This window comes from Scyliorhinus canicula, chromosome 2 (genome assembly GCF_902713615.1).
Source record: "Scyliorhinus canicula chromosome 2, sScyCan1.1, whole genome shotgun sequence".
NCBI classification, from domain to species: domain Eukaryota; kingdom Metazoa; phylum Chordata; class Chondrichthyes; order Carcharhiniformes; family Scyliorhinidae; genus Scyliorhinus; species Scyliorhinus canicula.
The window spans coordinates 216,434,917-216,455,816 of record NC_052147.1 but is presented as its reverse complement, the minus strand read 5'-3'; positions in this window follow the sequence as shown (position 1 = coordinate 216,455,816).

The window sequence follows — 20,900 nt, the reverse complement described above, 5'->3', positions numbered from 1 at the left end:
ACATTTTCTCCCAAATTTACAATCACCAACAATAAACAATAATCAGGAATGAAAACAGTGTCAATCCCCATATCAATAACAACAATCCCATCCTCCCAACAAACCCCCAAACATTAGCCCATTTGTTAACATAAACAAATAACAAAAAGAAATCAGGAATCACCCATAGTCACCATGAACACACACAGTCCCCCTCCCCCCAACCCTCCAAGCCCCCCACCCCACCAGCAATGTTCAATGTAATCTAATTCTCAAAAGTGCACAATGAATAACGCCCATGAATTGTAGAACCCCTCCATCCTTCCCCTCAGTAAAAATTTGACCTTCACAAGAGTTAAGAATTCCAGCAGGTCCCTCCGCCACGCCAGGGCACAGGGAGGAGAGGTTGATCTCCATCCCAACAAGATCCACCTGCGGGTGATCAACGAGGCGAAAGCTACAACACCTGCCTCCGCACCCTTTTCCAACTCCAGCTGGTCTGACACCCCGAATATGGCCTCCCAAGGGCCCGGTCCAATTTCACGTGCACAATTTTAGAGATTACCCTAAAACCTCCTTCCAGTAAACCACCAGCTTTGGACAGGACCAAAACATATGAACGTGATTTGCTGGGGGCCCCCCCTCGCAAAATTCACACACATCTTCTACCCCCTCAAAGCGCCAGCTCATCCTCGCCCTTGTGAGATGTGCTCTATACACCACCTTCGGCTGTATCAGCCCCAACCTCACGCATGAGGTGGAGGCGTTCACCCTCCGGAGCATCTCACACCAGAACCCCTCCTCCATACCCTCTCCCAACTCTTCCTCCCACAGGCAGCATGGTGGCGCAGTGGTTAGTGCTGCTGCCTCACGGCGCCGAGGTCCCAAATTCGATCCCGGCTCTGAGTCACTGTCCATGTGGAGTTTGCACATTCTCCCCGTGTTTGCGTGGGTTTCGCCCCCACAACCCAAAGATGTGCAGGGTAGGTGAATTGGCCATGCTAAATTGCCCCTTAATTGGAAAAAATGAATTGGGTACTCTAAATTAAAAAAAAACCGCTTCCTCCCACTTTGCCTTGATCCCTTCCAGCGGTGCCTTCTCCTCTTCCAAAATAGCCCCGTAAACAGGCAACACTACTCCCTTCTCCAGTCCCCCTGTCCTCAGCACCTCTTCCAGCAATGTGGATGCCGGCTGTACTGGGAAGCTTTGTATCTCCTTTCTGACAAAGTCTCAGACCTGCACGTATCCAAATATTTCCCCTGCTCCAGCTCATACTTCGCTCCCAGCTCCATCAATCCTGCAAACCGACCCCCAAGAAACTAATCGTTTAGAGTCCGAATTCCTACACCATGTATATACTTAACCTTCATTTATAAAGTGAATGGAATAATCTGTGAAGTTCGTGGTTCACTTCCAAGGCTATGACATTTGAAGATTATTCATGACCTTTCTCCACTCACATGAGATCATCAAACATCTTCCTGCATTTCACCCAAGTCCTTGAAGCTGGACTGCTTGCATTGGCACTTATGGTTGGCTGCTCCTTATAACTCTGTCTGTGGAGGGTACTCCTGTCCCCCTGCGGAAAGAAGACCACTTTCCTCATGTCCAACTTCTGCTTCAAGTTATCAAGTTAGATAACCTTGGAATATGATCTCTGCCTTCTTTTGCTATTTTCCTGCTCAGACTCTCTTACACGAAAAGTTCTGCAACTTGCAGCAAAAAGAATGCACCTTCCCTTTAAGACTTACAGTTTGGCTTTATGTATTGTAGGCTACCTTTGAGGGATGCTCTCCTCACATAACCTTGCTCTCTCCCCCCCCCCCCCCCCCCCCCCTATTCAGGCACGCTGCCATTCAATAGCATATTTAGTGCTAAACTGTCAGTTTATCATTTAAATTAGTGGATAGCACCAAGTTTGTACACTGCTTGCATTGGGTAACCACATACCATGATCCCCACACCCTTTTACAAACTTCATCCAATTTTGTTCCTCTTTGTGACGTCTTCACAGTTCACTTTTCCACCAAATTTTGTATTGTTAACAAACGTATACATTACATTATTCATCTAATTTATTAATATAGATTGTAAGTAGCTGAGGCTACAGGACTGATTCTTACATCGCCTCACTGTCAACCCGAGAATAACTGGTTTATTTCTACTCTTTTCTTTCAGTCCCTAAGCCTCTGTTGATATAATGCATTTGGGTTGGATTGGATTTGTTTTATTGTCACGTGTACCGAGGTACAGTGAAAAGTATTTCCTGTGTGTAGCTGAAACAGATCATTTGTACATGAAAAGAAAATACATAATAGGGCAACACAAGGTACACAATGTAAATACGTAGACACCAGCATCAGGTGAAGCATACAGAAGTATAGTATTAATCAGATCAGGCCATTAGATCTGTCATTTAAGAGTCTGGTAACAGCGGGAGAGAAGCTGTTTTTGAATCTGTTTGTGCGTATTCTCAGACTTTCGTATCTCCTGCCCGATGGAAGAAGTTGGAGGAGTGAGTAAACCAGGTGGGAGGGGTCTTTGATTATGCTGCCCGCTTTCCCAAGGCAGCGGGAGGTGTAGATAGTCAGTGGATGGCGGGTTCATGTAATGGACTGGGCTATGTTCACGAGTCTCTATGATTTCTTGTGATCTTGGGCCATGCAGTTGCCGTTCCACACTGTGATGCAGCCAGATAGGATGCTTTCAATGGTGCACCTGTAAAAGTTGGTAAGAGTCAATGTGGACATGCCAAGTTTCCTTAGTTTCCTGAGGAAGTGTAGGCGCTGTTGTGCTTTTTTCACCCCTAGATGGGACCTAGATTCCTAGGTCCCACCCCTAGATTCTGTACCTGCGCTGCTGGGGGAAACATCTAGTCCAATAAAGCCTTCAATTGTCATCCAATCTCGCTTCTGGAGTCACTGATCGAGCATCAGAGGGGGACCAGTTTCTGGCTATCTACCCTCTCCTGCCCCTCATGATCTTTAACATCGATATCGAATCTCCTCTTAGCCTACTTCTCTCCAAGGAGAACAGTCCAAACATATCCAATCTATCCTCATAACTGTAGTGTCTCATCTCTGGAACCATTCTTGTAAAAATGGGATAGCGGAGAAAACAATCTGGTTAAAAGTAACATTACAGGTTAGCAGGGCCATAAAAAGCAAACAATGCTCTGAGGGCTTTAATCAAAAACCAAAGGAACTATGCACAGCTTGTACAGAATTTTGATTTGGTTACAATTGGAGCACTCCGTGGAATTCTAGTCACCCTCTTATGTAAAAAAATTATTACAAGCATTGGAGAGGGTACAAAGAAGATTTATAGGGACAATAACTACCAGAAATATGGGGGTATGTAGATCTGGAGAGGATGAAGAGGCTGAGTGTCTTATCTCTTGAAAATATATGACCGAGGGGTGACCCTAAAATCATCTTTAAAATTGTGAAAAGAGATGGAGACAGTAGATGCAAAATGGCTAGGATTGGCTGCCTGCATGGTGGTGGCTGGGAAAATAGCAGGCATCTACCACAGTGGGAGAGAGATGCTTTCCCAGTGATGGAACCAGCTGTGAGTCGGGCAGCCGACTGAGGGGTGGTGGATAGCTTCGAAATATTTCGAAAAACAACTTCTTCCCCGCTGTTACCAGACTCCTAAATTACCCTCTTATGGACTGACCTTATTCACACTCCACTCGCTTCATCCGATGCCGGTGTTATGTAGTTACATTGTGTACCTTGTGTTGCCTTATTATGCATTTTCTTTTATTTCCTTTTCTTTTCGTGTACTTAATGATCTGTTGAGGTGCTCGCAGAAAAATACTTTTCATTGTACCTTGGTACAAGTGACAATGAACAAAATCCAAATCCAAATCCAGCTACAATGCTAATTTGGACCACTAACTCAGATTTTAGTTAAGTATTTACCCTTTTTATTTTCACTGAAAATTTCGGTTTTGCAGAGGCAGGAAACATTGGGAGACAGTTTTTTGGTAGGGTAGGCTAATGTTTTATATTATTGTATTATTATATTTATATTTTATTTTATTAGTTTTTAGAATTTATAAATATTCTTAAACTGCAAGGAAGAAATTTTTTTTTTTAAAACTTTGGCTTGTTATGACAATGTTATTCCATCAAAGGGACTATAATGGATAGAATAGGAGTTTCCAAAAGATAGGATTAGTCCTTGGACGCAAGGTCGCAGGTATTTCTTTCTCAGGCTCTCAGGCTCCTTTTCCGGGCCTTCTTTTGCCATCAGGTATTTTCAAAGAATTGAGATCCTTAAATCAGGAGGTTCTTCCAAGTAGGTATCTTCTGAGCAAAAATCTCCCAGGCATTGATGTCTATGTTCCATTTCTTGAGGTAAGCCACTGTGTCTTTGAAGGCTTCCCTTATCCTCCTCTTGTTCAGGATCTAGGCATTTTATACGTATATTAGGAACAGGATGGTAGCTAGAGAGAAAGTTGGTCCACTCAAGGACAAATGAGGGAAATTATATGTAGAACCAAAGGAAGTAGGTGAGATCCTTAATGAGTATTTTGCATTGCTATTCACAAAGGCGAGGGACATGTTGATAGGTGGTGTCTCAGGCGGATGTGTAAACACTTTAGAACAGGTCATTATTAAGAGGGAGGCAGTTTTAGGTGTGTTAAAAAGCATTAAAGTAGACAAAGCCCCAGGGCCAGATGGCATCTATACCAGATTATTGAGGGAGACAAAAGATGAAATCACTGGGCCTCTAACAGAAATCTTTGTGTCCTCGTTGGCCACAGGTGAAATCCCAGAGGATTGAAGGATAGCCAATGTTGTACCGTTATTTAAGGAGGGTTGCAAGGATAATCTGGGTAATTGTAGGCCAGCGAGCTTGACATCAGTGATAGTGAAATTGTTGGATAAGGTTCTCAGAGATAGGATCCATGCATATCTGGAAGTGAATGATCGTATTAGCGACAGCCAACATGGTTTTGCACAAGGGAGGCCATATCTCACTAATTTAATTGAGTTTTTTGAGGAGGTGACAAAAATGATTGACGAGGAAAGGATTGTGGATGTTGTCAATATGGATTTTAGTAAAGCATTTGATAAGGTCCCTCATGGCAGATTGGTGCAAAAGATTAGATCACATGGGGTCAGGGGTGAACTATCTGGATGGATCCAGAACTGGCTTGGCCATTGAAGACGGAGGGTGGCAGTGGAAGGGTGTTTTTCCGAATGGAGGTCTGTAAATAGTGGTGATCCGCAGGGATCAGCACTGGACCTCTGCTCTTTGTAATATATAGAAATGACTTGAAAGAAAATGTAGCGGTTTGGCAAGTTTGATTAGCAAGTTTGCGGATGATACTAAGATTGCAGGAGTTGTGGGTAGTGATGAACATAGAACAGTACAGCACAGTTCAGGCCCTTCGGCCCACAATGTTGTGCTGACCATTTATCCTAATCTAAGATCAACCTAACGCACACCCCTTCAAGTTACTGCTGTCGATGTGCCTGTCCAAGAGTTGCTTAAATGTCCTTAATGACTCTGACTCCGCCACCTCTGCTGGCAGTGCATTCCACGGTCCAACCACTCTCTGTGGAAAGAACCTACGCCTGACATCTCCCCAATACCTTCCTCCAATCACCTTAAAATTATGTCCCCTCGTGACAGCCATTTCCGTCCTGGGGAAAAGTCTCGCTATCCAATCTATCTATGTCTCTCATCACCTTGTACACCTCTATGAGGTCACCTCTCTTCCTTCTTCACTCCAGTGAGAAAAGCCCTAGCTCCCTCAACATTTCTTCATAAGACATGCCTTCCAGTCCAGGCAGCATCCTGGTAAATCTACTCTGCACCCTCTGCAAAGCATCCACATCCTTCCTGTACACACCTGACAAAATGTGCCCCATCCAAACCATTTGCAGTAAGGAGGTTCCAGTCAATGTTGGGGAAGTTGAAGTTACCCATGACAGCAACGCTGTTACTTCTGCACCTTTCCAAGATCTACCGCCCAAACTGTTCCTCCATCTCTCTGCTGCTATTAGGGAGTCTATAGAAAACACCGAATAAAGTGTTTCTGACTTCCACCCATACTGACTCAGTATACAAAACATCCTTGACTACCTCCTTTTGTGCAGCTGTGTTGCATTCCCTAATTAACTGTACTACTCCCCATCCTCTTTTACCTCCCTCCCTATTCTTCTTAAAACATCTAAACCCTGGAACATCTAACAACCATTCCTGCCCCAGTGAAATCCATGTCTCCGTAATGGCCACAACATCATAGTTCCAAGTACTGATCCATACTCTAAGTTCATCTCCCTTCTTCCTGACACTCCTTGCATTGAAACAGACACACTTTAACCCATTCCACTGAGTGCAACTTTGCCCTATCAACAGTCTATCCTTCCTCACAGACTCGCTGCATACTATTTCTGCTGTTCAACAGCTATTCTATCCTCTGATCCCATCCCCCCTGCCAAACTAGTTTAAACCCTCCCAAAGAGCTCGAGCAAACCTCCCACCCAGGATATTGGTGCCCCTCCAGTTTAGGTGCAATCCACCCTTCATGTACAGGTCCCACCTTCCCCAGAAGGTATCCCAATGATCCACATATCTGAAGCCTTCCCTCCTGCACCAGCCCTGTAGCCACGTGTTCAGCTGCCATCGCTCCCTGTTCCTTGCCTCACTTGCACATGGCATCGATAGCAATCTGGAGATTACTACTCTGCTTGTTCTGTTCTTTAGCTTCCAGCCTAACTCCCTAAAATCACGTTTTAGATCCTCATCCCTTTCCTTAGCTATGCCATTAGTGCCTATGTGCACCACAACTTCTAGTTGCTCCCCCTTCCCTTTAAGAGTCCTGTAAACTCGATCTGAGACATCCCTGACCCTAGCACCCGGGAAGCAAAATATCTTCCGGGAGTCTCATTCACGACCACAGAAGCTCCTATTCGTTTCCCTAACCGTTCAGTCTCCTATTACTATTGCTTTTCTATTCTTCCCCCTTCCCTTCTGAGCCACTGAGCCAGGCTCAGTGCCAGAGACCTGGCCACCAGGGCCTTCCCCCGATAGGTCATCCCCCCAACAGCATCCTAAATGGTATGCTTGTTTTTAAGGGGAATGGCCACGGGGGATCCCTGCACTGCCTGCCCTTTCCTTTTCCTTCCCTGACTGTAACCCAGCTACTCTTGTCCTGCACCTTAGATGTGGCTACCTCCCTGAAACACCTCCCTATCACCCCCTCTGCCTCCCAGATGATCCAAAGTTCACCCAGCTCCAGTTTCCTAACACGGTCTCTGAGGAGCTGGAACTGGGTGCACTTCCTGCATGTGTAGCCAGTGGGGACACCAGTGGTGTTCCTCACCATTCACATCCTATAAGAGGAGCATGCAACTGCTCTCGCCTCCATCCCCTCTGATCTGAATTCGCAAAAAGATTTAAAAGGGAAAAAAAATATTAAACTCCCGTTAGGCCCTTAAAAAAACAAATACATATATATATACATATACACTGCTGCTACTCTCTCAAGTGAACCCTCTAAAATTGGTGACTCTGCTAAATGATACAAAGATAGCTTGCTGCCCCTAAAAAACAAAAACGTAAAAATAAATAAACAACTTTTACCTTACAGAATGTAGCTGCCCCGTAAACCAACTGGAACTCTGCTCCCAATCAGCTGTGCTCTCTGTAAATCCCTGCTCCAATTATGCTCTTTGAGGAACTGTAGGAAATTAAATGAAAGGAGCACCTTGCTCCCTCCTCACCTAGCTCCCTCAGTCACCAAACTCTCACTTTAGCACTCAAATGCACCCAAAGTCAGCACTGTAAGTGGCTCACCTTTATTCTTTCTGACTCTAGCCTCTGTAAACTGGCCGAATCCAATTAACTAATTAACAAGCTGCAGCTGCAAGTAGAGCCTGAGTAAACTCTGTTCAAAGCTGGTTTAAAAACTCACCTTCTTCTAACCTTCTTCAAATCCAAACAGCAACTTTTAAGTTAATTTACTAAATGAAAGAAAGACTAGGATTTTTTTTTACTGGTGGTGTGTACAAAGGGCAGGGACTTAATCAGCGCGAGCTTATGACCCACACTTACTGGGAATTCCTTGTTCATGGGAAATAATGGCAATTCTCAATCCCCTCATCAATGGAGTTCAACGGGTTGCCCACACCTGGTGGCATAGGGTAGACACACGCTGATCCATTCAGTGCGGGGCGTGCACAGCCCCAGACATCTAAGGGCATCACAGACCTGTTATTGCTCAATTTCATGCGGCTGTACGCCACTTGTCCTTCTAAGAAGTTGAACATGGACCAATGAAGATTGCAGGAGTTGCGGATAGTGATGAAGATTGTCGAGAATACAACAGAATATAGATAGGCTGCAAAATTGGGCAGAGAAATGGCAGATGGAATTTAACCTGGACAAATGCGAGGTGATGCATTTTGGTAGATCCAATTCAGGTCGGAGTTCTAAAATAAATGGCAGAACCGTCAGGAGCATAGAGACACAGAGAGATCTGGGTGTGCAGGTCCACACATCTTTAAAAGTGGCAGCACAGGTGGAAAGAGTTGTAAAGAAAGCACATGGCATGCTTGCCTTCATTTGATAGGGTATAGAGTATAAAAGCTCAAAAATTATGTTACAGTTATATAGAACGCTGGTTAGGCCACATTCGGAATACTGTGTCCAATTCTGGTCACCGCACTACCAGAAGGACGTGGAGGCTTTGGAGAGAGCACAGAAAAGGTTTTCCAGGATGTTGCCTGGTTTGGATGGTATCAGCTGTGAAGAGATATTGAATAAACTGGAATTGTTCTCCCTAGAGAGACAGAGGCTGAGGGGCAACCTGTTAGCAGTTTATAAAATGATCAGGGGTATACATGATGTGGAAATGCTGGCGTTGGACTGGGGTGAGCACAGTAAGAAGTCATACAACACCAGGTTAAAGTCCAAAATGTGTAACATTTGAAACAAACACGTTGGACTTTAACCTGGTGTTGTACGACTACTTACTATTAGGGGTATAGATAGGGTGAACTGTTGGAGGCTTTTTCCCAGGGCGGAATTGAAAATTACAAGGGGAAACAAGTTCAAGGTGAGGGAGGTAGGTTCAGTGGTGATGTGCGGGGGAAGTGGCCTGGAATGCACTGCCAAGTGAAGTGGTTGAGGCAGGTACGTTAGCGACCTTTAAGATTTATCTGGATAGGCACATGAACAGACGGAATATTTAAGGATACGGGTGGTTGGTCTAGATAAGACACATAATCGGCGCAGGCTTGGAGGGCCAAAAGGCCTGTTCCTGTGCTGTATTGTCCTTTGTTATTTGTTCTTTGATACTTCCTTGAGCTGGATGAAGAAGATTTACTTTGGCAGTCGGAACTCTGACATCCTAAGCATATGGGCGGCCCAGCAGATTTGGGTTTGGAAGATTGTGGTCTCGATACTGCCGCTTTTGTCTCCATCAAGGTCTGCACGCCTGGCCTCCGATCTGATTCAGAGCTAAAGTACATTTGGATTTTGCAATGTATTTTAACCTGAGTTGTCACCCTGATGTCATGTTTATCCTTAGAAGCCTCAGTGATTACTTTAAATGCTTTAACAAAGTTTAATGCCTTAGTGGATAAATGCAAGTCTTCTGTAAGCTAATGTCAACTATCTCTCTGACAGGTATTTCAGTAAATCAATCACCCACCCCGAAGAGTGTACTGCCAAAGGACATCCCACAATGATGTCAGAGGAGATGTTCCAGGACACTGCGCTTCAGCAGCTGCTGCTTTTGGGCGTTGAGCTTGTCAATTAACAAACAAAATGTCTAAACCCTTCCCTTCTCCTCCTCTTCCTCCCCTCCACCCTTCCCTACCTCCCTCCCTCCCGCCATCCCCACCTTTAAAAAAAGACGGAATCGTTGTGTTTAAGTGAGAAAATAAGTTAAATGTTAACTGATTTCAAAGTCTTGTATTTATAAAATTATTTTTGTAAATAAATATTTCACTTAACCTCGACAAACTTCTGCGAATGTCTTACTGAAACATCAAAACACAACATTTAATTAGGAGATAGTCAAAATGAATAAAAAAATTGAAGTAAATAAGGCACAAACATATTTAACACGGGTAGCACGGCAGCACACTGGTTAGCGCTACTGCCTCACAACACCAGGGACCCATGTTCAATTTGGACCTTGGGTGACTGTGTGGTGTTCGTACATTCTCCCCGTGTACGCATGGATTTCCTAGAACCATGAAATAGAATCATAGAATTTCTACAGTACAGAAGGAGGTCATTCAACCCATCACGTCTGCAGCGACCCTCTGAACGAGTGCCCTACCTAGGTCCATTCCCCTGCCCTATCCCCAGAACCTGACCTTACCACTCCTGGACACTAAGGGGCAACTTAGCATGGCCAATCCATCTATCTTGAACATCTTTTGACTTTGGGAGGAATCCAGAGCACCTGGAGGAAACCCACGCAGATATGGAGAGAACGTACAAAGTCCAAGCAGACAGTCACCCAAGGCCGGAATTGAACCAGCGTCCCTGGTGCTGTGAGGCAGCTGTGCTATCGAAGGTGCCACCATGCCACCGCTGTTTCCTCCGGGTGCTTCGGTTTCCACCCACAGTCCAGAGATGTGCAGGTTAGGTGGATTAGCCGTGGTAAATTGTCCCTTAGTGTCCAAAGGTGGGCTTCACAGCACCAGCACCAATTTCGATTCCAGGCTTGGGTCACTGTCTGTGTGGAGTTTGCACGTTCTCCCTGTGTCTGCGTGGGTTTCTTCCAGGCGCTCTGATTTCCTCCCACAAGGTCCGAACAACATACTTGTTAGGAAATTTGGACATTCTGAATTCTACCTCCATGTACCCGAACAGACGCCGGAGTGTGGAGACGAGGAGATTTACACAGTAACTTCATTGCAGTGTTAATGTAAGACTACTTGTGACACTAATAAAGATTATTATTGTAATATAGTGCAGATTTAAATAGTTTCACAGATTTAAAACAAATACCCAAACTTATGCTCATTTATAAATAATCACCTTTAATCATAAAAAATTAAAAATTATTTCTAAACAATTGTAATGCCTGTTTAAAAGAAGTAGCAAAACAACTGTTTAAAACACTTCTACATACCTTTTAAACACTTGTGGAAACATTTGCCTGTTGTTTTCAATCCAAATCTACTGTTTAAATGTCCACCCTCAATGGTCGTTTCCAAGCTTGCTGCATCATAAGGGGACGAGGCTGCACTCCTCGTGCAGTGTGTTGGAGCCTGCACCCTGTGGCGCTGGAGGCCCGAGGCTGCCAAAGAGAAAGGAAAGTCCATCGCATCATGGGAGCGCAGCTAAGTGCTCAAATTTCTTTTTAAAAATTGGTGGCCCGAGACTTCCTGCCGTGAGCCGGAAGTTACAGGCCATCAGATCCGACGATGTGGAATCTCTATGGGTAGATTTTAGAACCACTAAGGGGCAAAATCCATTAAGTAGAGTTGTATTTAGACCCCCAAACTCTAGTGGTGATATTGGAAATGGCATTAAACGGGAATTAGAGACACATGCAATAAAGGAACATTTGTAATTATGGGTGACTTTAATCTGAAAGTAGACTGGGCAAATCAAATTCGTAACAATACCATAGAGATGGAATTCCTGGAAGTGTATATGGATGGTTTCTGAATCAATTCACTGAGGAGCCAATTGGAGAATAGGCCCTCCTAGATTGGTTATTGTGTTTTTATTGTGTAATGAAAAAGGTATAATAGGTAATCGAGTTGTTCCAGGCATCTTGGGGATGAGTGACCATAATATGATAGAAATCTTTATCAAGATGGAGAGTGAAGTAGTTGCTTCTGAGACTAGGATCCTGAATATTAATAAAGGAAACTACGATGGTATGAGGCATGAGTTGGCTATGATGGAATGGGAAACGTTACTTTTGTGAGGACCATGAAGAATCCAGCAGGAGTTTGTAGAGTCAAGCAGAAAATAACTTTATTTACAGCAATATGTACACAGCAGCAGTAGTTCATGACGCTTCCTTCTCCAGCCTGTACCACACTGGCCAGCTTTATTTATATTACTGAAATTACCTCTTTGGGGGAGCTCATATTCACCAAGAGTCATGGGGTAACCAATTGTCCCCAGCCAATAGGATCTGGGCAGGTTATAAAAGTTACTTAAAAGGATGACCGTGGATTGGCAGCGGCAAACATTCAAAAAGCGCATGGGTGACTGCAACTATTATTTATTCCTATCAAGAGCAAAAGTAAAATGGGAGGGGTGGCCAAACCATGGCTTACAAGAGAAACTAGAGATAGTATTTGATCCAAGGAAGAAGCATGAAAAAACAACAGACCTGAGGATTGGGAATAGTTTAGATTTCAGCAAAGAAGAATCAAGGGATTGGTGAAGAAGGGGGAAATAGAGTATGAGAGTAAGGTTGGGGTGAAGATAAAGACTGACTATAAAGGTATCTATATCTTTGTGAAGAGAAAAACATTGGTGAAGACAAAAATGTAAGCTCCTTACAGTCAGGAACAGAAGAAGTTTTAATAGGGAAACAAATAAATGGCTGACAAACTAAATACATACTTTGGTTCTGTCTTCACAAAGACACATAAAACATGCCAGAAATGTTGGCGAACACAGGATTTAGTGAGGGGGAAGAACTGAAAAAAATCAGGATTTGCAGGGAAATGTTTTTTGACTTAATTTACAGGATGTGGGCATCGCTGGTTAGGCCAGCATCTATTGTCCATTCCTATAGCCCTTCAGAAAGTGGTGGTGAGTTGCCTTCTTGAACTGTAGTTACACCCACTGTGCTGTTTAGGAGGCAGTTGGAGAAATTGATGGGACTGAAGGCATATAAATCCCCAGGGCCTGATAATCTATATTGCAGAGTACTTAAAGAATTCACCCCATAAATAATGGATGTATTGGTGGGCATTTTCCAAGATTCTATATACTCGGGAATAGTTCCTACAGATTGCAAGGTAGCTAATGTAGCCCACTATTTATAAAGGAAGATAGAGACAAAACTGAATTATAGACCAGTCAGAGAGAAAACAGGGAATAATAGACCAGTCAGCCTGGCGTAGGTAATGGGGAAAACTCTTGAGACCATTATAAAAGATTATGTATCAGAGCACTTAGAAAACATTGGCAGCTCGGACAGAATCAGCATGGACGTATGAAAGAGAAATCATGCTTGACAAATATACTGGAATTCTTTGAGGATGCAACTTGTAGAGTTGATGAGGGGGAGATAGTGTTGTGGTTTATTTGGACTTTCAGAGGGCTTCGACAAAGTCCCACATAAGAGATTAGCGTACAAAATTAAAGCGCATGCAATTGGGGGTAGTGTATTGAGATGGATAGAAAACTGGTTGGCAGATAGGAAACAAAGAGTAGAAATTAAACAGGTCTTCTTTCAATGGCGAGCAGTGACTAGTGGGGTCCCCAATAGGATGGATGGTGCTGGTATCCTAGCAATTCACAATCTATATTAATGATTTAGATGAGGGAACAAAAAGTAAGAATTGCAAATTTGCAAATGACACAAAGCTGGGTGGGAGGGTGATCTCTGAAGAGGTTTCAGAGATGCTTCTGTGTGATTTGTACAAGTTGAGTAAGTGGGAAAATGCATGGCAGATGCAGTAAAATGTGGATAAATGTAAGGTTATCCACTTTGGTACCAAAATCAGGAAGGCAGATTGTTATCTGAATAGCTATAGATTTAGAGAGAGGGAATGTATAACGAAACCTGTGTATCCTCATACACCAGTAGCTGAAGGTAAGCATGCAGGTGTAGCAGGCAGTAAAGGCCAATGGTATGTTGCCTTCATAGCGATAGCAAAATAACTCAAGTACAGGGGCAGGGAAGTCCTGATGCAATTATACAAGGCGTCGGTGAGACTACACCTGCAGGATTGTGTGCAGTTTTAGTTTGCTTATCTGAGAAAGGATGCTCTTACTATAGAGGGAGTGCAGCGAAGGTTTACCAGAATGATTCCTGGGATAGTGGATATTTGAGGAGTGATTGAGTCAGTTAGGAATATATTTGCTGGAGTTCAGAAGAATGAACTCATTCTCATAGAAACATATAAAATTCTAACAGGACGAGACCAGGGTAATTGCAGGAAGGATGTTCCCAATGGTGGGGTATCCAGGCACAGGGATAACAGTCTAAGGGTATGGGGTAGACTATTTAGAACTGAGATGAGAAGAAATGTATTCACAAAGGGAGTGGTGAGCCTGTGGAATTCGGTACCACAAAACGTAATTGAGGCCAAGACATTGTATTTTTTAAAGAAGTTAGATATCAAACTTGGGACGGAAGGGATCAAAGGATATGGGGGGAAGGCAGGAGTTGGATGATCAGCCATGATCATACTGAATGGTGAAGAAGGCTCAAAGGTCCTAATGGCCTCCTCCTGCCCCTATTTTCTATGGTTCTAAACCACAATGCTCGTTTGGAGAGCCGGTGCTGACACGATGATTCAAGTGGCCTCCCTCTGCGCCGTGCCAATTCTGTGATTTAAGTTCTTATTATCTAAGTGATATGCAAAATTCTTACTGTTACAGGCCAGGATCTCACAACTGAATCTGCTAGAGAGAGCTGATAAGGAGAGTCCATGGCATATCTATCTATGTTAAAATTCATTTGCCAATTATTTGCCCATTAGCGTCAGTTTGTGATTACTTCTGGCATCTTGTTGCAGTCCTTGGTAATGTGTAATCTGAAAATTTAGCAATAGCGTTTTGCTTCCAAAGTCTAAACTATTCATTGAAATTTTGAACAGCAGTGATCCAAGGAGTGATCTTTCTGGAACATCACTTCCTACCTGAAAATGAAAATCGCTTATTGTCACGAGCAGGCTTCAAAGAAGTTACTGTGAAAAGCCCCTAGTCGCCACAATCCAGCGCCTGTCCAGGGAGGCTGGTACGGGAATCAAACTGCGCTGCTGGCCTGCTTGGTCTGCTTTAAAAGCCAGCGATTTAGCCCAGTGAGCTAAACCAGCTCTCTGAATATTTACCCATTATCTGGACCCTTTGCTTCTTGTCTTGAAGTGGGGACGCACAGAGTGATAGAGGAATTGAGAACCGAGTGTAATGTCAAGAATTTGGTACAAGTAGCAACTCAGTTCCGGGGAGAGGGTGTGGGGGAGGGAGTTGGCAGTGGATGGAGGTGATGTTCTTTTTCTTTTTGTTTTAAATCCAGCATCTGTTGAGTGTTCTTAGTTTTTCTCCAATCTAGGAGATTGCAACTTTAGCTACCGACACCAGGATTTTTCAAAGTCAGGGTCGTGACACACCCATGGATCACAGGTAGGTGTGGCGGGTCATGAAATGATCCGTCAAGGCATTTCCAATCACGGGAGAAGTGCCCAAAGGCCACAAGTGGCATTTAAAAATGCTGTCCACGACTGGCTTTCAAGAATGCCGGCCATCCCGCACATGCGGGGCAAACTGCCTCCTCCTGATGCCAGCATGCTGTCCCAGGACTAAATTTCATTTTAAAGACAATAGAGTCTTTCCTCCAGGAGCTGGGACAGAGAGCAGGTCATGCGCCTGGCATGAACAATGATGTCACACAATCTGTATACCTATGCTTTTGATTGTGAAATCACGGAGGAGAGATTCCTCCATTTTGTAGCTGCCAGCAAGCAATCAACAGGGCTGTGAAGAGCTGAAGATGAGTCATTTTTAAGTATGGAAGAGAGGCCCAGAATCACAACCAGGCCAGGATTGCACAACTGAATCTGCTGGAGAGAGCCGCACAGGAGAGTCCACAGCAAGACAAAGCTGGTATGGGCTAGAGACAGAGCTCCACGCCCTCTGATGAACTTCCCATTAAGAAGGAACTGGAATCAGCATAAAGCAGTGCAAAGATGATTTCTGGAAGTATGGCTTTGTTAATTGTACCAATGCAAATCAGGATGCAAAGTCATGTGTGTTCTATGCAGGGAAGTACTCGCAAATGAGAGCTGGATGCTAACTATATCTTACCTTGCAGACATATTTTAAATGCTAAAAGAACTGAACCTCCAGTTGCAAGGGAAGAATGATGATTGCTTTCGGCATTGTGAAGAAATAGATGCTTCCCAAAAGTAATTGAAAGTTTTGCAAGTACAAAGCCAAAACTACTACATGTTCCACACACTGCTGTGACACGTTGAATAAAACAATGTTAGTAAGGGAGCTGTCAACAGACTGGCAAGTCTTGTTCAGTTGCATCTGGCTGTGCTGATCAACAGTTTTGTCACTACTTTCCAGAGAAGTTTCAGATTTTGAAAGAGAAGAGGTGGGTGAAAATTCCTTTTGAGTTTGAGACCCCAGAATCAATTATTAACTTGAAAAAATGAAATGAAAATCGCTTATTGTCACAAGTAGGCTTCAAATGAAGTTACTGTGAAAAGCCCCTAGTCGCCACATTCCGGCGCCTGTTCAGGGAGGCTGTTACGGGAATCAAACCATGCTGCTGGTCTGCCTTGGTCCGCTTTCAAAGCCAGCGATTTAGCCCAGGTCGCAGAATCGCCGGGGGGTCGGCATGAATCCTGCCCCCGCCGTCCTCCAAATTCTCCGGGCCCCCAAAAACTGGACCGTCGTGAGTCAGAGAATCGCGGGGTCCAGCACGACTCATTGGGCCCCAGGGCTGCCCAAATTCTCTGGTCGGCGATGAGCCGAAGTCCCGCCTGTCTTTTTCCGGTCCAGCCGGCGTAAATTGGAGTAGCTCCCTTACCGGCGGGACCTGGCAGGTGCGGACGGCCTCCAGGGTTCTTGGGGAGGGGCGTGGGGGGATCTGGCCCCGGGAGGTGCCCTCAAGTTGGCCTGGCCCCCGATCGTGGCCCACCGATCCGCAGGCGGGCCTGTGCCATGGGGGCACTCCATCCTTCCACACCGGAGGCTGTACCAGTCCGCCATTCCTGGTGCGGGAGCAAAGTCCTCTGCGTATGCGCGGGGATGATACCAGCATGCGCTGGCGCTCCCGCGCATGCGCCAACTCGCGCCGGCAGGTGGAGGCCCTTCGGCGCCCGTTGGTGTGGCACCAAGCCCCTTTCCTGCCGGCTGGCGGTGCGCAAATCACTCCGGGGCGGGCCTAACCCCTGAAGGTGCTGACGCCGGAGTGGTTCACGGCACTCTGTCCCGCCGGGATCCCCCACCCCGTAGGGTAGGGGAGAATCCCGCCCATGCTCTCTTCTAACCTCTTCCATCAGGTTGGAGATACAAGAGTCTGAGAACACAATCTAACAGGTTCAAAAACAGCTTCTTCCCTGCTGTTACCAGACTCCTGAATGACCTTCTTATGGACTGAACTGATATCTACACGCATCTTCTCTACTGAGTAATACTGCACTCCGTATGCTTCACCTGACATCTAGGTCTATGTATTTACATTGTGTATCTATCGTATGTCCTATGTTTTTCATGTGCGGTATAATCTGGTATAAAGGGTGAAAATTGGCAAGTCATGTTGCAGCTTATAGGACCTTAGTTTGGCCACACTTAGAATATAGTGTTCAATTCTGGTCACCACACTACCAGAAGGATGTGAAGGCTTTGGAGAGGGTACAGAAAAAAATTACCAGGATGTTGCTTGGTATGGCGGGCATTAGCTATGAGGAGAGGTTGGAGAAACTTGATTTGTTCTCACTGGAATGATGGAGGTTGAGTGGTGACCTGATAGAAGTCTACAAGATTATGAGGGGCATGGACAGAGGGGATAGTCAGAAGCTTTTTCCCGCGGTGGAAGAGTCAATTATGAGGGGGCATCGGTGTTATGTCTGAGGGGCAAGACTTAAAGGAGATGTACGAGGCAAATCTTTTACATAGAGGGTGGTGGGAGCCTGGAACTTGCTGCCAGGAGAGGTAGTGGAAGCAGATAGGATAGTGACTTTTCAAGGGTGTTTTGACAAATACACAAATAGGATGGAAATAGAGGGATATGGTTGCTGGAAGGGAAGGGGGTTTTAATTCAGATGGGCAGCATGGTCAGTGCAGGCTTGGAGGGCTGAAGGGCCGGTTCCTGTGCTGTAATTTTCTTTGGTATTCGACTGTACGCAGAACAACACTTCTCACTGTACCTCAGTACATGTGACAATAAATACAAATCCAAATCCAATCCAAGTTAAAATGGTTTGTTGTGAATGTCAGCCAGTGTGGCTCATGGATGTCGGCCGGGGTGGCTCCCGAAGGCCGGACAGTTGGCCAAATTGGTTCCAGGAAAAAAAGTTTGAAAAACACTGATGTAAGCCAGTAACATCCAAGCTTCAGGGCATCATAATGGTGGTACCGCTGGGATGTGCCATCCCCATCCCCTGTACGTTCCCGCATAGGGGTTGCACAACAACTGTGCAAAAAGTTCTGATTTCTATTGGGCAATTGTCCTGTAATGGGAACCATCTGAAAATACAATATAAACCATTAACTTCAGATGATTCCAGCTGCCCCACATGAATAGTTACCTAGAGAGGTTTAAAAGAATTAAAACTCTAAAACTCTAACTCTTAAAACTTTAAAACTCTAACCTCTTGATAACTATAGTACTGACCACCAAAAGCCCAACAGGACTCCCCCACTCTCCTGACTACCAATGGGTTGCTCCCTAACTATCCCCCCCACCCTCTCAATGACCACCCCCCACTGACTCCCAGACCCCCACCCCCATTGACCATCTGACGCCTCCTCTACAGACCAATCCCCACTGACCACAAGGTCCACATGCCTCCACTGACCACCCAAACCCACACTGACTATTCCACCAATCACCACTCCATCCCCACACCACTGACCACACCCCGACCACCTGACCCTCCCAAATGACCACCTGATCCCTCCGCTGATGACTCCCCCACTGACCACACCTCAGTGACCATCTAAACCCCCCTGCACTGATTGCCACTCTCAGGCAGTTGCGGGCCCTAGTTATTAATTTAGTACAGTAATCAAATAGATAAGGTTAGATTGATATGGCAAGGCAGGTGGTGGATAATGACAACAATATGTGAGAGTTTTTCGAGCATATTGCTGTAGCTGATAACCACATATGGAGTAAATATCTGCAGCTTTCGTGAATTTAGCTCAGGGTTGCTCAGAAGAACAAATGAACTGGCATTGATACTGTGCTGTGTCATGTCTCAAATATCCCCAAGCACTTCATACACCTGAGGTTGAGGAGTGCGAACGAGACACTTTGTTTCAGGAGGCAGTCGGACTCTTAAGTTGTGGAGATTTAGGGGTGGTCAACAGTCAGGGACAGGGGACAGTGACTGTGATTCAGTTCGGTTTGAAGCTCCAGCATGTAATGATGGAGGAGCACTCTGGTGCAGGATCCCATTCAAGTTGGGAAGTGAACAGGATGTGGTAACGATAGGAGACTGTATATAGTTTAGGGGGAGAGATACCGTTCTCTGCATCTGCAACCAGGAGTTGTGTCAACCGCCCTTTTTAGGCACAACTTTATTAATTGTCTATCATCAAAGCCAACATGAAGGGCAAAGGTTTGGAAAGTGCATGTGCTTCTTCTGATCTTTTCATTTTATTCCTATTACATTGGTCAGTAAATAATTTCCTGTTTTTCTTCTGAGCTTTTATATCATTCTACCAATCCTTCCTCTTGTGTTAATTTCCCTTTCCTTTGTTCTGATCCTATTTAAAGTCTGTGCATGTTTCATTTTTTTCTAGACTAACAAGAGGTGCTGCATTGCCTGCTCTCTCCACAGATGTATTTTCTATTTTTGTTTGTCATTATTCCACTGGCCTAATTGCCAGTCTCTCCAGTTCTGTTTTGTTTTTGCAAATAACCACTTGTCTATAATTCTGCTGCTCATATATAATGCTGCACTAATTAATTTTCTCACTTACTGGAACTCATTTCATAAAAAAAAACACTGTGGGTGTAACTACGCAAGGTAGACAGTAGCAGTTCAATAAAGAAGCTCACCGACACTTTTTCCAAGAGCAGTTAGAGATGGGAAACAAATTCCGACTTTGCCGACAGCACCGACATCCCACAAAAGAATAAATAAACAAAATCAGCTGAAGAACATTCAACCATTTTGCCCCCGCACTTGGAATGATTTCCCCTCTGCATTGCCTCCTCTTTGAAAGGTCAGGTCCAATTCCTTGTCCCTAGTTAGGGGGCTATTGTGGGTATTGGCCAGAATGATTGAAGACCAGTGTGATAGCTTAAAAATTCGAACCGGAAACCCACACAGGCACGAGAAGAACGTGCAGATTCCGCAAAGACAGTGACCCAAGAAGGAGTTGAACCTGGGACCCTTACGCTGTGAAGCAACACTTCTAAGCATTGTGCCATCATGCCGTATTTTTTGTACAACAGCAAGTAAAAAAAATTATAAGTATAGTAATTTGATACATATACAATTATAAAAAGTGTAGTGAACATTATTAATTAATTTTGCTTCAACTGGTGAAAGTATTCGATTTTAGGAAAACTGAACTTCTCATATTTATCATTAGCAAGGATGTTTTTATTTAAAAAAAATATAAGTTTAGAGTACCCAATTCATTTTTTCCAATTAAGGGGCAATTTAGCGTGACCAATCCACCTACCCTGCACATCTTTGGGTTGTGGGGGTGAAACCCACGCAAACACGAACAGTGGCCCAGAGTCTGGATTAAACCTGGGTCCTCGGCGCCATTAGGCAGCAGTGCTAACCACTGCACAACCGTGCTGCCCTACAAGGATGCTTTTACACAAGATATTACTTTTCAGTGCAATATCTCTATTAGTTATAAGGTAGATTTAGATATATTGTCACGTATTGTCAGGTACAGTGAAATTATTTTGCATACAGTCGAGGCAAATCGTTCCATACATGAAAAACATAGGGCATACGATAAATACACAATGTAAATACATGGACATACACATCAGGTGAAGCATACGGCGTGTTTTGCTGCACAGTAGAGAAGATGT